General features: G+C 41.6%; 1 protein-coding gene across 1 annotated transcript in view; it reads left to right on the top strand.

Moving 5' to 3' along the window:
- The window catches only part of SYBU (syntabulin), a 41,674-nt gene that overhangs the window by 14,679 nt on the left and 12,684 nt on the right, over positions 1-14,311 (top strand). The gene's annotated exons all lie outside the window — the stretch shown is intronic.

The raw sequence follows: 14,311 nt of genomic DNA, 5'->3' as shown, positions 1-14,311 counted from the left end.
TGATAGCTCTGGGGATACAACATGTCAAACCAAAGCAAGATAACAGGCAGCCTACATGTGGGAGTTAGGCAGGTTTAAATCCAAACTGCACTGGCTGCATGAAGAACATGTCTTCCATGGTCCCAGGCTAATGGGCCACCTCAGACCACCATCTAAATCAGCACCTGCTTGTCACACATCCAAGACTCAATATCCTGGCGTGTCACTGGTTGCTGTAATTTTAATGAGTAGATATAAAATATTTTTGTGATTCATGTACAGGCAGCTGTTGATTACGAATGGTCAGAGAATTTGTGCTGTTATTTAATTAATCATGGAGACAGAGAGGATTTTGACCTTGTGCAGAGCCAGCTGCAGAACTGGCATTGTTCATGAGCTCAGGTACCTCCTGGCTGTACTGTTTCCAGTCATTTTACCTGTGGAAGCAATTTAGATGCTGTCATGAGGAGCCAGCTCAGATTTACCAACACGGTGTTTAATCCAGAAACAATAGAGAATCTGTTGCAAAAACTCCTTGCTGTCTTGGTCATTGAGAGGGCTGATTAAATCTGACCGCTATCCCTGCAAGTTCTGCAGCTCGTTTTATAGCACTGTGTTATTTGAGTGTTCCCAGTCTCCCATTGCTCTGCATAATGGACGATAGATAATATTTTTCAAGGTTTGTTTTCTGTTCCATTAAAATCAAGGAATATAACGCAGGCAGAATGCAGTGAATATGGTATATGACAGTCAAATCTGCAGCGATGGCTACCACAGCCATTTTGTATGTGAATGTGGATGTAGCTTTGCAAAGTGTGAATAAAAATTTTTGAAAGATTTTTTTCTGTTGAAGAGTCCTATACGCATGGAAAAAAGTTATGCACTTGCGTCAATAATTTACTTCATTGGTTTTGATTATTATGCTTAAATTGACCTATAATATCATGTTGTTAGCCTTTCGCAGTAATAGTCAGAAGTCATCTTCATTTTAGTTCATGGTATTATTTCAAGTCTTTGAATGGACTTAGTTCGGGTATTGAGGTATTCCTGTAGGTGGGCCATTCTATAGCTGTGGGTGTCTCTGTTGATTGATATCTAATGTTAGAAAACTTGTCTCTGGAGTTTGAGCGTATTGCTCCTGAGATCCATCAAAACTCTCAGAGCAGGAACCAGATCTGATTTATAGAGTATTTCTAAATTCCTCCTGCCAAATATCTCCCACCTTTTTAATGGAAAGTTTTCAAAAACCACATTGTAGTCAGTGTAAGAGCTGTCGCAGGTAAGGGACATTCCCGAAATGGAGAGCACATCTGGGGACAGCTGGGGTTCATTTTGCTCAGTGTTGGCCACAGGACTTAATGTAATTCTCTCCCATTGCTGTATCTTGGCTTCAGGTGGATCCAGTCCCTTCCCCATGACCTCCTTGCACATATATTTCTGGTGGCTCAGCCAGGAAGCTCTAGCCCTTGTGCAAAGAGGAGACATCGTCATGTAGCAAAACACACAGGGAGTAACTGGAGCAGTAGAAGGGAAGTGGGACCTGGGTGAAGAATAACAGTGAGGTGTCCTTGTCATGTGTAACCTAATTCTGCGTACAGCTGGATACCTCGAACTCCAGCATAAAGAGGGTTGCGCATAGTATCTTTTTCTCTACCAAACGCCCTTACTGATTTATGGAGATAACCTCTACTTTTTGTTTATCCAAAATGTCTTGTGATAATGACTACACAGCAGGAGCCAGACATAAGAGAGACAAATCCAGCCTACCACTATCTTTTACAGACTCTGTCCTGCACTACATTTTTGTAGGCCAGTACATCAATCAGTGTGCACCATCAAAACGCTTGTCTTTTTGCCTAGAATTTATCTGTTTCCAGGATTATTTTCTTGGAACATACCGAATCTCAGAAGTAACACTTACACAAATATTTAGATAATTCAGGAAATGTCAGAGTGGGATTGCACTGAGAATGAACCCTGGGACTTTTTTTTTAGGCTGTTCCCAGAGATTTTGCTGTTCTCTAGCAAAATCACTTCATCTTTCTTTTCTGTACTTCAAAATATGAAATATGGTGTAGTTTTTTTTTTCTCTAACAGCCTAAGGCATTGTTATGTGGATCTAAGTCATCTTCAGCTCTTGAAGTATTAACGAACGAGATTCAGATATCGTTCATAATTTATGTTGTTTGCATAGCAAGCCATACTTAATCCAGGAACGCATTATCGCTACATCTTGCTAAACCTCTGAAAGATTTATAATCATGAAGATGTTAGTCATTTGGTATAGTTGTTAATGGTCTTTATTGTTCATTACATCTGAATCACAGCAGTGTTATAGGTGAATTTGGCTTAAAATCAGTGACTGCGTTCCCAGGAAAGGATGGAGAGAACTGCTACATTAAGGAAGGTATAAAATATCCACTCCAGGAGGAAGTTACGAGTCTTTTAATTTCAGGATTTTAGAAGTTGTTCCCTGTTCTAGATGTGATTCATTTATGCAATATTAAAGTAACAGAAAATGTGTTGCAGAAAACAGCCTTGCAAAAAGGCACAAAAAAGCTTAATTAACACTAGTTCTAGTTTTTTATCAGGATACTGTGCTGAATCCTACAGATTTGGTAACTGAATAAACAGGAGCATAAATAGCAGATCTTTTAACACTTCTACATATTCACATTCTTGGTGTACTCCTCCTGCAAAGATCCATACTGAATTCCTGCAGCTCACATCCAAATCTTGTTAAGAATAGTGGGAACTGGTTTGCTTTCTTTTGACAGTCTTTTTCATCTTGTTCTTGACTTCCATACAAATGTTTAGTACAAGAATTCAAAATCTGGGTATACAAGCTGCGAAGTACTCATAAACTTACAAAGATGTGGATAAAGAAAAGAATCTTGAGCAAGAGTTGTGTCAATAACTTTTTAAAGGCTTGCATGTTTAAAATAACAAAAAGCCGTGCTTTAAATGTTTGTGAGTGTCATAATTCAAGAATGGCACCTGAGCAGCTGACCGTGTTCAGCATTTCTGGCAAAAGTTCTGCTCCTTGCTTCCTTGCCTTGGGTGTCATGGGCACGCTTGGGGCAGTTTACTGAGTGAGCCGAGGTTACTGTTGGAGCTGTCCCTTAGCGCTCATGGAATTGCTGAAGTTTCACATGAAATTACTAAGACTTCAGAAAAAACACTGAGACATTAAGCACCATTGCATGAAAGGAAACCTAAGTGAGCCGCAGTTAGGGTCACTCGCAAAACTTGTAAAGACTGGCTGTCCGTCATGCGCAGCTTGGTTCAATATTAATCATTCCTGGTAGCAGCAGACTATACGAAAAAGTTACTCTTTTTCACTGCTGATAAAACATTTGGCCATCTATTACTGCATCTGGATAAAACAGTAACATTTTGGATTATATGGCAGTTGAGCTTCAATGGGTTGTATTTCAAGAAGGGCGCTCATTGAGAACGCAGGCATTAAAACTTTGGTCTGTTCAATTTAATGGGCAAATCTCAGAGGCTTTCTCCACATAGAGCACCTATGTTTATTGGACAATAGGCAATGAGCAGAAATTAAGGAATGTGAAATTCCAGATGAATACAAGAAAGCACTTTTTTTTTTTTACTGTGACAGTGGCCAGATGCTGGCACAGGTTGCCTACATGAGTTGTGTGGGGTGTCCCCATCCATGGAGGTACTCAAAACTCAACTAGACATAGTCCTGGTCAGCCTGCTTCAACTAGACTTGCTTGAGCAGGGAGTGGTCTCAAGAGGTCCTGTCCACCCCCAGCAATTCTGTGATTCTGTGTTGTCCAAACTTTTTTCCTTTAAATAGTGCATCACCCAGATCTGTAGTTAAGTAGTTACAAGGCACAACTTATGATTTTCCTGCCCAATCTTTCATGTCTGTGTAGTGCCATTGAACTTAAAATGAGTTCATAGAAATGAAAGAATAAAAAAAATAACTTTTAGCAATCTTGATTCAATTAAAAATGTCATTTAACTTTGAGCTGTTGTAAAGTTGTACTCTGCATGTCTTGCCAGTGTGATCTTCTCTAGTTCTTGATCGTGAATTTGTCAAGTCACAAGTGGATGAGGTTTGGATTAGGATGTCCCGGTCTGAACACGTTAATCTTTGAAGACTTTAGGACTATTAAGGAGTTTTAGCAGAGAGGCACATCAAGCAGATTGTATTGGACTTAAATTGGTTGTGAGAACAGTGTAGGTGTGAGTGCTTTTAGTATCAACATTGGAGCTGATAGTTAACAAAAAGGGGGCAAGGGAAATGGTCCTGGGCATTTGGGAACATGACAGTTAGCACTAAGTAAGTCAAACAGATTAGACAGAAAATATAGATGTTAGCTGCAAATTATGTCTAGTTGTTAAAAATGTCTAGCTGTTAAAACGTAATGCTTTTTCTGCTGATTTTTTGTATTGTCCAGTGTGTGAGGATTAGATTTACAAGATACTAAATGTCCAGGAATTTATTCTTGGGGGCACCCTGTGCAAGCAAAGTGTAGTGGCTAGTTAGTGTAAAATTGTTAGGCAAGTTTATCCATATTGCTACTCTACTTCCATATGTGTTTGTATTGTAAATGCAGTCACTTTGGTTATTTAAAAAACCAAACGTAAAGCTCTGATTTAGGTTATATTACTGACATCTGGTTGTATGATTTTACAGATCTTTTGTCAGCTCACATCCTCTCTTCAGTATGACAGTATGGGAATAATAGTGCCTGACTGATAGATACATACATATGTGCTTCACTTGAAATACAGATGAGGTGATGTGTAAGTTCTGTGAGCGGATTGTCTTAGAGGTAATTCTGGAAACATACTTCACTCTCAAGAACTTTGCCTTTCTGCTTGCAGAAGGATGCAATGATAGGACTTTTTCTTATCTTGGGAAGGCTGATAAAATGTTAGAAAGACATGTTTTACTGGTGCATTTACCCAAAAACATTGTATCTTGTATTTGCATGGCTTTTGTTCATTCTCTGTATTAAATTTCTGCAAGCAGTGGGAAAAATAATAGAACTGTTGTCTCCGCTGTTCAGGAACTATGGCACAGAATACAAAAACCAAGTTACAGAATGTGCTAGCTTGAATAGATCATATGGTGTGCAAAGAGATTTGTTGTTCTTTGTAACTACTAGTTGGTACTTATACCTCTTATATTGAAATAAATTTTAAAATGCTGCTGGTAGTATAGAATACTGTGTGGTTGTTTAAAAAAAAGCAGACAACAGAAAAACTGTATTTGGACATAGCAATCTGCCTTGACTGACCCCTAAAATAAATGGATGTGCTTCATTTTAAAAGCAGCATCACGCAAAGATGAGAGCACTGAGAAGACTGGTGACCTCAGTGTAATATGTCTCTCTTTCTGCTATGACTAATTTAGCAGTGCTTTATAACGCACATTCCAAGCCTGCATCTTTTCTGGGGGAAGGATAATTAAGAACAAGGATATGTCAAACAACATTTAACCTGGTTACAAATGCAGGATTTAATCAGAGTACGCCACGCTCCCATCCTGCAATCAGTCATAACCTTACTTGCTCAGTGACGATGGGAAGATTCATGCCTCCATTCCTTGGGAATATTTATATAGTTAAATACGTCATTGGTGTCAAGTGCATATGAATGCTGGAATTAGGAAATGAGCTACACCTGCTTCTGTATAGTTTAAATCATAGAATCATAGAATGTCCTGGGTCAGAAGGGACCCACAAGGATCATCGAGTCCAACTCCTGTCCCTGCATGTGACAACCCCACAGTTCACACCATGTGTCTGAGGGCCTTGTCCAGTCTCTTCTTGAACACTGTCAGGCTTGGGGCCGGGACATCTCCCTGGGGAGCCTGTTCCAGTGCTCCACCACCCTCTGGGGGAAGAACCTTTTCCTAATGTCCAACCTGAACCTCCCCTGGCACATCTTCCTGCCATTCCCTCAGGTTCTGTCGTTGGTCACCAGAGAGATCAGCACCTGTCCCTCCTCCTCCCCTTGTGAGGAAGCTGGAGCCATGATGAGGACTCCTCTCAGTCTCCTCTTCTCCAGGCTGAATGATGAGTCATAAAACAAAAGATGTTCTAAAGTTGGATGGAGTGAAGTAAGTTGATAACGAATGATGGAGCATCTTGTCTGTGACCTTAAGTTGTCCATATATTTGTTTGTTTTGTACCTCCTTGAAGTATTTGAATTAATAATAATCAGTCTCTCGATGTGGCTATGTTTATTGATAAGTGTAAAGCATAAATTCTCTGAGGAGTGCAGAGGAGCTTGCAAGTGAAAAGTCCATGTTCCCTGAGTAACTTGACAAAGATGATTTCAACCCGAGCATTAGATTTTTAAGCAGCTCAATATTTGGCAAGGAGCAGATACACAATGGTCAGTTACATGTGCTTCTGGAAGGCTTTGCATCTGCTTTTTAAAACATCACCGTGGCAATAAAAAGGGAGAAAGCACTTGAGCATGTGTTATCTTTCTCAGATGTGAGCGCATGATTTGAGTAACTCACTTCTGCCCCACACCTGATAGCAGCCAACGTAACCATCCTGGCATTAATATCCAACAGTATGCAGCATTTATCTCCTAGAGTCATAGAATCATTTCCATTGGAAGAGACCCTCAGGATCATCAAGTCCAACCATAACCTAACTCTAGCACTAAACCATGTCCCTAAGAACCTCGTCTAAATGCCTTTTAAACACCTCCAGGGATGGTGACTCCACCACTGCCCTGGGCAGCCTGTTCCAATGCCCGACAACCCTTTCCGTGAAGAATTTTTTCCTGATATCCAATCTAAACCTCCCCTGGCACAACTTGAGGCCATTTCCTCTCATCCTATCACTTGTTACTTGGGAGAAGAGCCCAACCCCCTCCACGCTACAACCTCCTTTCAGGTAGTTGCAGACAGCGATCAGGTCTCCCCTCAGCCTCCTCTTCTCCAGGCTGAACAGCCCCAGTTCCCTCAGCTGCTCCTCATCAGACTTGTGCTCCAGGCCCCTCACCAGCTTTGTCGCCTCCTCTGCACTCTCTCTAGTATTTCAATGTCCTTCTTATGATGAGGGGCCCAAAACTGAACACAGGTTTCAAGGTGGGGCCTCATCAGTGCCGAGTACAGTGGCACCATCACTTCTCTGTAAAGTTTTAATCTCACTCTTCTCCTTTTCTTATGTGTGCACTTCATAATTTTGAGACAATAAAGTTTGAGATCTTTTCTAAAACAGGGTCTAACAAATACAGGTGTGTCTTTTTTTGACCCTATTCCTTTTTCTCATTTACTTTTCTTTCTTTTCTTCGCCTTTCATCTTGGGCCCACACAAAATAGCTACTGCTGATTTTTTTTTTTTCAAAAAACAGTGTTTCTGTATAATAATTCTGTACGCACTGAGCCCTCCTGCATATTTTACTGATAGGATCCACTTTAATTTCATGTCTGTTGCTATGGAGCTGTGCAGATTTGCTTACTTGACCTGCCAGCACGGGGAGTTATGAAGGACCCGGTCGCCATGGGCACGGGGGGACCGGCTGTGCTGCGGGGGGACGAGCACACACGTCTCGCCCTCCAGGAGCGAGAGTGCCCTGTCCGGGTCCAGGCCTGTCCTGTCCTCACAGCTTGCGTCCTGGGGTTGAGCATGAGGGGTGTCACCCTGCGAAGGTTTGGCGTGTCGTAGCGGTGGGTGCTGCGAGGCCTGGTGGGTGCTGGTGGAGTGGAAGCGGCTGTTGGGGGGTCCCTCATTTGCATAGCCCAGCCCCTTTGGAACATCTGGGTCCCCATGGCAATTTTGGAATGTTCACTGCCAGCTGGGTCAACAAACCCAGCACAGCCGGTAGATACTGTTGGAGCTCCTCTCTCTGGCATAAATCCCTCGGGTTTTGTGGTTCAGAAGAGGTGAGATTTGAATCCGCAGGTCTCCTTAGACAACTGTCAGGAGCTCTGGGCTGCGGGTGAGGACTGGCTTTCTGTCTCTGGTCCGGTGACTGGTCTCTTTGCTCACAGGAGGTGGAACAGCTTTAACAGGTGAATCTGCCATTTCCCTTCTTCTGGAGGTTACGGGAGCTGTTTCAGAGGGGAGGGAGATGTGAATTCATGGTCTTGAGATAGAGCAGAGATGGCCTGTAATTTATCTGAGCTCAGTTCTGTATCTGTAACGTAGTTTAATTGTCTACACCTGCACAAGGGCACTAAGGTCCTATTTTGTTTTAAAGGAGTGCCGACATACAACGAATAAAACCAGTGAATCTAATGTGCAGTCTTTCTGTCCAAATATATAAGCATTTACTTTAGGATAAGCAAAATAGTACCTTGAACTCACTGGTTATACTAACTCTCCGTTGACTAAAAATGGGACCAAGGTTGGCTCAGACATGAGTGTCTGCGTTGGAGACATTCAAGTTTAGTTGGGTGAATCCCACCCCCATCTCCTGTGCTCCTCAACAGGTCTCTGACAACTCTGCTGTTAGCCCGTCTTGAAGCCTGGTTGATTCTCTGTCTCTTTTATTTATCTTTTTTTTTTTTTTTAACAGAAAGGAGAGTCAGCCTTAGACATTCCGTTGCAGAAGAAAGTTTGTGTTTGAAGATCACACATGGATCTTCAAGTAGGTCTAATTAGATGCCTTTTCCTCTTCATCCCTGATAACCTCAGGCACTCTCTGTTTGTCCTCTTTCTGAGGACAGCTGCTCAAGGTGCCTAGCATTGCACAGGGAGATTCTGGATCTCATTTTGCACTATGAATTCACAGGAATTAAGTATTTTTAGGACAGAGGCCAACTGAATCACACTGAAGTGAAAAAAGTGCTCTGTAACTTCCAAGAGATAATACTGGAATATAATCAGAATATAAATATTTTGAGCAAAAGATGCTTAGAAAGTTAGGTAAAAGTTATTAGTATAGAGCTATTTTTTTTAGTTTGGGTTTCTATCTATTTTAGACTTAAACTTTGAATTTAAACAAATTTGCTTGAATTGATGTGGAAAATAGCCAAGTATTTCTTTGAAACAAGAGTAAGCAAAGTAGCAGCTACAAAGAGTGTGTCAGCTTTGAAGTGTTTCATGTTATTGAACCCAAATCTACAAGTTCCTGCGAAAGTGGCCTAGAAAAATAATCTTTTAATTCTGTGTCACAAATTTTATAACCTACCTCCTTCTAAAAAATTATTTTAGATGTTGCTTAGTAGAGACAGAGGCAATTAGTGGTTGGGCTGTGGCCTTTCAAGACATATATCTCTTTTTGTTCAGAAGACTGTCAGGCTGCAGCAAGCACTCAGATGTCACTGCGAAAATGGAGGATCCAAAAAAGAAGGCAGGAATTTGCAAAGCAGGAACTGGCAAGTAAAAGGTGAAAGCTGGAGTCCTACCTGTGCCAGATAGTGACCTACCCAGATGTTGGCTGGTGGCACAGGCCAACTGCAGTTCAGGGTCTTGGGCACAAATCTGCAGTTCACTTAAGTTAGGTACTTAGCTCCTTCCTCACAAAAAAACCCAACAACAACAACAAACAAACAAAAAAAACCCCACCACCCTGTTACTTAGTTCAGTAAAGGGAAAATAAACTTATATTTAGATCTGCGTGCACCTCTTTTGGAGGATGGACTTGAGCACAGTGGAGCAGAGAGTCCTAACACAGGGCTGCTGGGCAGGCTGTGGGATGCAGGGAGTCTGCTCCCAGGGAAGCTGCTCCACTTCCTATAATTTAGTAACTTTTGCTGGGGCTTTGAAGCCGAGGTCCCAGCAGGCACACTGTAACGCCTTTCTTTCTCTCTCTCTGGCCCGTTAACTGTCCCGATACCGCTCCAGATGTACCGAAAGTGGGACAGCCAGCATTAGAGGGAAACTCTCGCCTGAGGATGCCTGCAGCCTCGAGCGTAGCGTTGCGCTCAGTCCATGAGAGAGCCCCGGCTCCCACCGCGCCTCGGAGTGAGTAGGGGATGCAGATATGGGGCTTTTGCAGGGAGTGCCTGGGCTGCCGGACGGGGCAAGACCTGTGCCAGCCAATGCATCTTTTAGCTCCAAATGCCATTTGATAGCAAGGCAGGTCTCCTGGGGACTGTGGGGACGTGCTCCTGCATCTGGAAAAGATGGCTGAGTGTCTGGCGTTAAGAAGGGCACCGGGGTTTAGAGGTCAGAGCTGAGGTAGGTATGGAAGATGGCAATAGCTGTGATCTTTAGGAAAAAAACATTTTTTATATTCAAGCAGGTTTTCTCTCCTCTGCTAATGCAGAGTGGAATATGAGCCAAAAATAAAGAGAAACCAATGCTACACACACTGCACACTCTTAAATATTTGTTTTAAAATGTGTGTGAGGTCAAGCTAGAAGATGCTTTGCAATTTGTGTATTTACTACAGCGAATTTTCTGCTGCTTCTGGCTGTTTTCTGTGGCTTTCAGCCCGCTTCACCTCCACAGAAAGAAATGCTGTGCATACAAAGAGGCCATTATGAATCTTCCCTTAGGAGAGGGGTTTTTTTGGTGCTCTGCTTTTAAATGACAATCTGTATTATTTATGCTAATGTTTAAAATAGCTTTCTGATTCTCTAGTTGAAGTATTCTGAACCTACTCAGGCTACATTTTACTATGCAGAAGTCTCACCAGCCATCAGTTTTTATTTCAAGTCATTTTTCATTAAATAAGACGCATCGCAGCCAGAATCCTGTGTTGCTGTTACATGGTTTTCTTTACAGTTTTCCAGCTGTGTTCCTCTTCCCCATGATAAACAGTCTTACCACTTATTCATTTTTATCTTAGAATACACAAATTGCATTCCCTTAATCTCCCTTAATAAACAGTGCCCTGTAATCCTGTTATCATTATTGTTGACCTTTTTTGGAATTCCTCCAGGTTATTAATGCCTTTTTAATGAGAATCCTGGGATTTAAACTGTTTTCTGAGCAATGTTTAGTCAATTAGATAGATTATTTCCTTTTCTATTTTCCTTTACATCCCCCATTTCTTTTTTGTCTGACATCTTACTATGTTCAAAGTGGAGCTATGCAAATAACTGATTTGGAGTTTTGCTGCCAAATCAAAACATTAAAGAAAATCTTTGTTTCAGACTCAACAAAGACAATATTCAATCTAAAATATTTAGAATGTTTGGGAAATTTTTTTAATGTTTTTACCCCTGCTTTGAAAGAACAAATAAATTTGTTAATTTTCAAAATTAAAGCATACTTTCAAACAGAAAGTAGAAAATTCTGGTTTTCCATTTTCTGGCCATGTTTGACTTTAAATCATAAATAGTTCCAGTGCCCTCAGAACTTTGGTTTTTGATGACCAAATTACTACTTTAAAGTTTTTGTTTCCCTCAGAATGATTACTTTAAATACTTTTTAAGCAGTATGGAGTGGATATGTCTATACATTCCTCATGTTTGTATACATAGGCAGGCAAAGTCTTTATTTTGGTCATGGAAATCTCACTTACTTGATTTCGCTGTGATATAAGGACATCGCGTAAGCTGGTTCTTGCTGCCTAACAGCGAAGCAGGTCTTTGCAGATAGAGGTGACATTTTGAACACTTGGCATGTTTAAGCAGTGGTATTTTACTTGCTTTTATGTACCTAAATATCTAAATCCTGGTGAAGCTGCATTTTAGATGCCTTCGCTCTGTTTTGGTTCTCACTTGAAGGAAGAGCCTAGGAGAAGGGAGAAATGCACAGCCAGCTGTTGTTCCAATAAGTAAACCAAAATTAAAACAAACAAACAAAGAAAAACAAACAAAAACAAAAACCAGCAGCTGGAAGAGCAACTAAATAGGGGTTGCCCAACTTTGTGCAAACCTTTAGACAGTAGAGCTTTATTTTCTCAGGTGTGTTGGGTGCAGGTGTTGGGTAGGGTCTCCTGGTGGAGGTGGGAGCTGTGGGAAATTCAAGTCTCTTTGGATTCCCCCATGTAGCAGAGGGTAATGAAGACAGGCATCCTAAATTGGATGGATTTATGGAGGGTCTGGAGAGGGCCATGATAAGCTGAGAGGACGGGAACCCAATCCCCTCATCTGTTTCTTACTGCTGGATGCAGTTGATGTCCCAGGTGGTGTGATAGGGAGATGATGTGCAGCCTCCTCCCACTTCAAAGCTGAATCTGGCCCTGTGAATCCCAGGTGGATCCTTCCCCCAGTGAAGCAGACAGCAGAAGAGAGCCTTCCCTGGGCCACTTTTGTGTGGACCCCCATGTATTTGGTGTAGTGTGAAACATCCACCGCAGGCTTTGGATGGGAGCCAGGCACCAAGCTGTTAGTGCTTTTAATGCCAACACGCTTCTAGCCTGCCCAGAAACAAGAGTTTCACACAGCTGAGCAGCTTTTCTTCCTCAGACTGATGGGAGGTATTTCCTGAGCGAGGTGGCAGACTGGGAGAGCACCACTTCCAAAGTTCCCCCAGGAACTGGGGACCTGGCATCCTTTCCTAAATCCAGCCTCCAGCCCCTGCAAGGTGGACATCGCTTCCCCAAGGAGATTGAAATGTGTCGCCTTTAATGTGATGTAGCAAAATAGTAAACCTACTTTATAATAATGTACTTTACGTATACCGTTACATAAATGTATTTAAAAGAAGTGAAACTGCAGGGTTTGTTTTGTATTTTATTAGTATTGCAAGCCTTGTCTTACTTCCATGCTGAGGCACTTCATTACAGGTTTCTGTTCCTCCCTTCTGAAATTCTGTAAGTAATAGGAAGCTGTTGGCTTTCGAAATCCAGGCAGGCTGTGGCTGTTTGCCGGAGTTGGCAGAATACAGCGTGACCACAAACCCGCAAGGACTAATAAGCTGAAAAAGCACAGGCTTCATGTCTGTCATTAGTGTTTCTTAGTGATAAGAGTGCTATTGGGGAGGGGAAAAAGCAGAAAATGACAGCAGTCGTAACTTGAAATGCATTGCCCTCAGACCTACCTGGGCTTTCTTACTAAGAAAATATAGTTCAGGCAACCAGTCTGTATACTGGGTAGGGTTTTACTGTTGTTTTCAGTAGATGACACTTGAACTCTATTGGGTTTTTGTAATCATTTCAATATGTGTGTTACAGTAAATATTTGATTAGCTTATGACAAATTTTGCTTTTCATCCTGGAACTGCAGGGTTGTTTAGTTAGTTACCTCCCAGATATGTTTCTCCTTCCAGTGTTTTTCTTTTGCCTGTTGAAAACATGTCAAACTGATTTAAAATGTTTCATGCACATTATAATGAAAACCACACGTCTTATGTTAAGGGCGACTGTGCAAAAGCTTTCAGCTGAATCAGGTTTAGCATGTGATTCCATGTGTTTGCATGTGTGCTGAGAACACGTGCCTGCGCAGTTCACTGCTGTGCACCAGCCTCTCTCCTCACGCATGGGAACCAGATTTAGGAGATGTGCTGAAGGGGCCCCTGAAAGCCCTTTTGTTAAACTTCTGCCACCAACGTGATGGGAGGGCTGGAATGTTTTCCCAGCCTGTGATGGAGCTCGCTCCCTTTCCTGTAGTGCTAAGTCATCCCTGCCAAAGATGACATTTTCTAGCTCCTAAAAATACTTCTGACCAGCCTGTGCATTTCCCTTCAAACAGACCAAATAGCACCACCAGGTACATAAAATCTCCTGGGGTGACACTGCATGCTTGCTTATAGAAGATACTTGTTCATAGGTGGATTTACACATACATTTTATAAAACTGCCAAATGTACATTGAGTATCATGTTATACAACTCTCCTTGTAGTTTTTGATCCTCCAGTCCCTATGTTTCTATTGAGGTTGGTGTAGCAGAGCAGCATCCTTCCATCTCTGATCCAAAGAGCCTTTTTGCTTTAACAGAGAGATTCCTTCTGCTCTGTGAACATATGTTCCCCATGACAAAGGTCATTTCAGGCTGAGAAAAAAAGACTTATGGGAGCCAGTTTTAGGGTGTTGTGAGAACAGCTCAAACTGCATATAAAAGCACAAAAAATAATTAGGTCAGGCTGAATTCTGCATGAAGAATCTCCTTAAGATATATAAAGAAGAAAAAAAAAACCAACTTGTAATGCCCTTTGTCTGTTCCAACATCCGCTTGTGGCTGCTCTACAAATCCATGAATTAAAAACAATTAAGGAAAACACAAGCCCAGATCATAGTGATATGCAGAATATGCATGATGGCTCTCAGCCAGTATCAGTAATTAGTTTGTAGTGACTGTGTTTTCAGAGAAGAGCTTGATTGATTGTGGTTTCACAGCATACACAAGTCACATTCTGTATTCATTTTGAGATCTGCAGTGCTTATAATTTGCATTAATGTCATTCAGATTACTACCAAAACTATAGTATTTAGAAAACTGCTTAATGAGATAAATTTTATTTGATAACAACTTTTCTTCCAAAGTAAGAAGAC

The sequence above is a fragment of the Caloenas nicobarica genome, chromosome 2 (genome assembly GCF_036013445.1).
Source record: "Caloenas nicobarica isolate bCalNic1 chromosome 2, bCalNic1.hap1, whole genome shotgun sequence".
Lineage (NCBI taxonomy): Eukaryota > Metazoa > Chordata > Aves > Columbiformes > Columbidae > Caloenas > Caloenas nicobarica.
The sequence above is the reverse complement of the archived record's forward strand: the minus strand, read 5'-3'. Positions and strand labels throughout refer to the sequence as shown.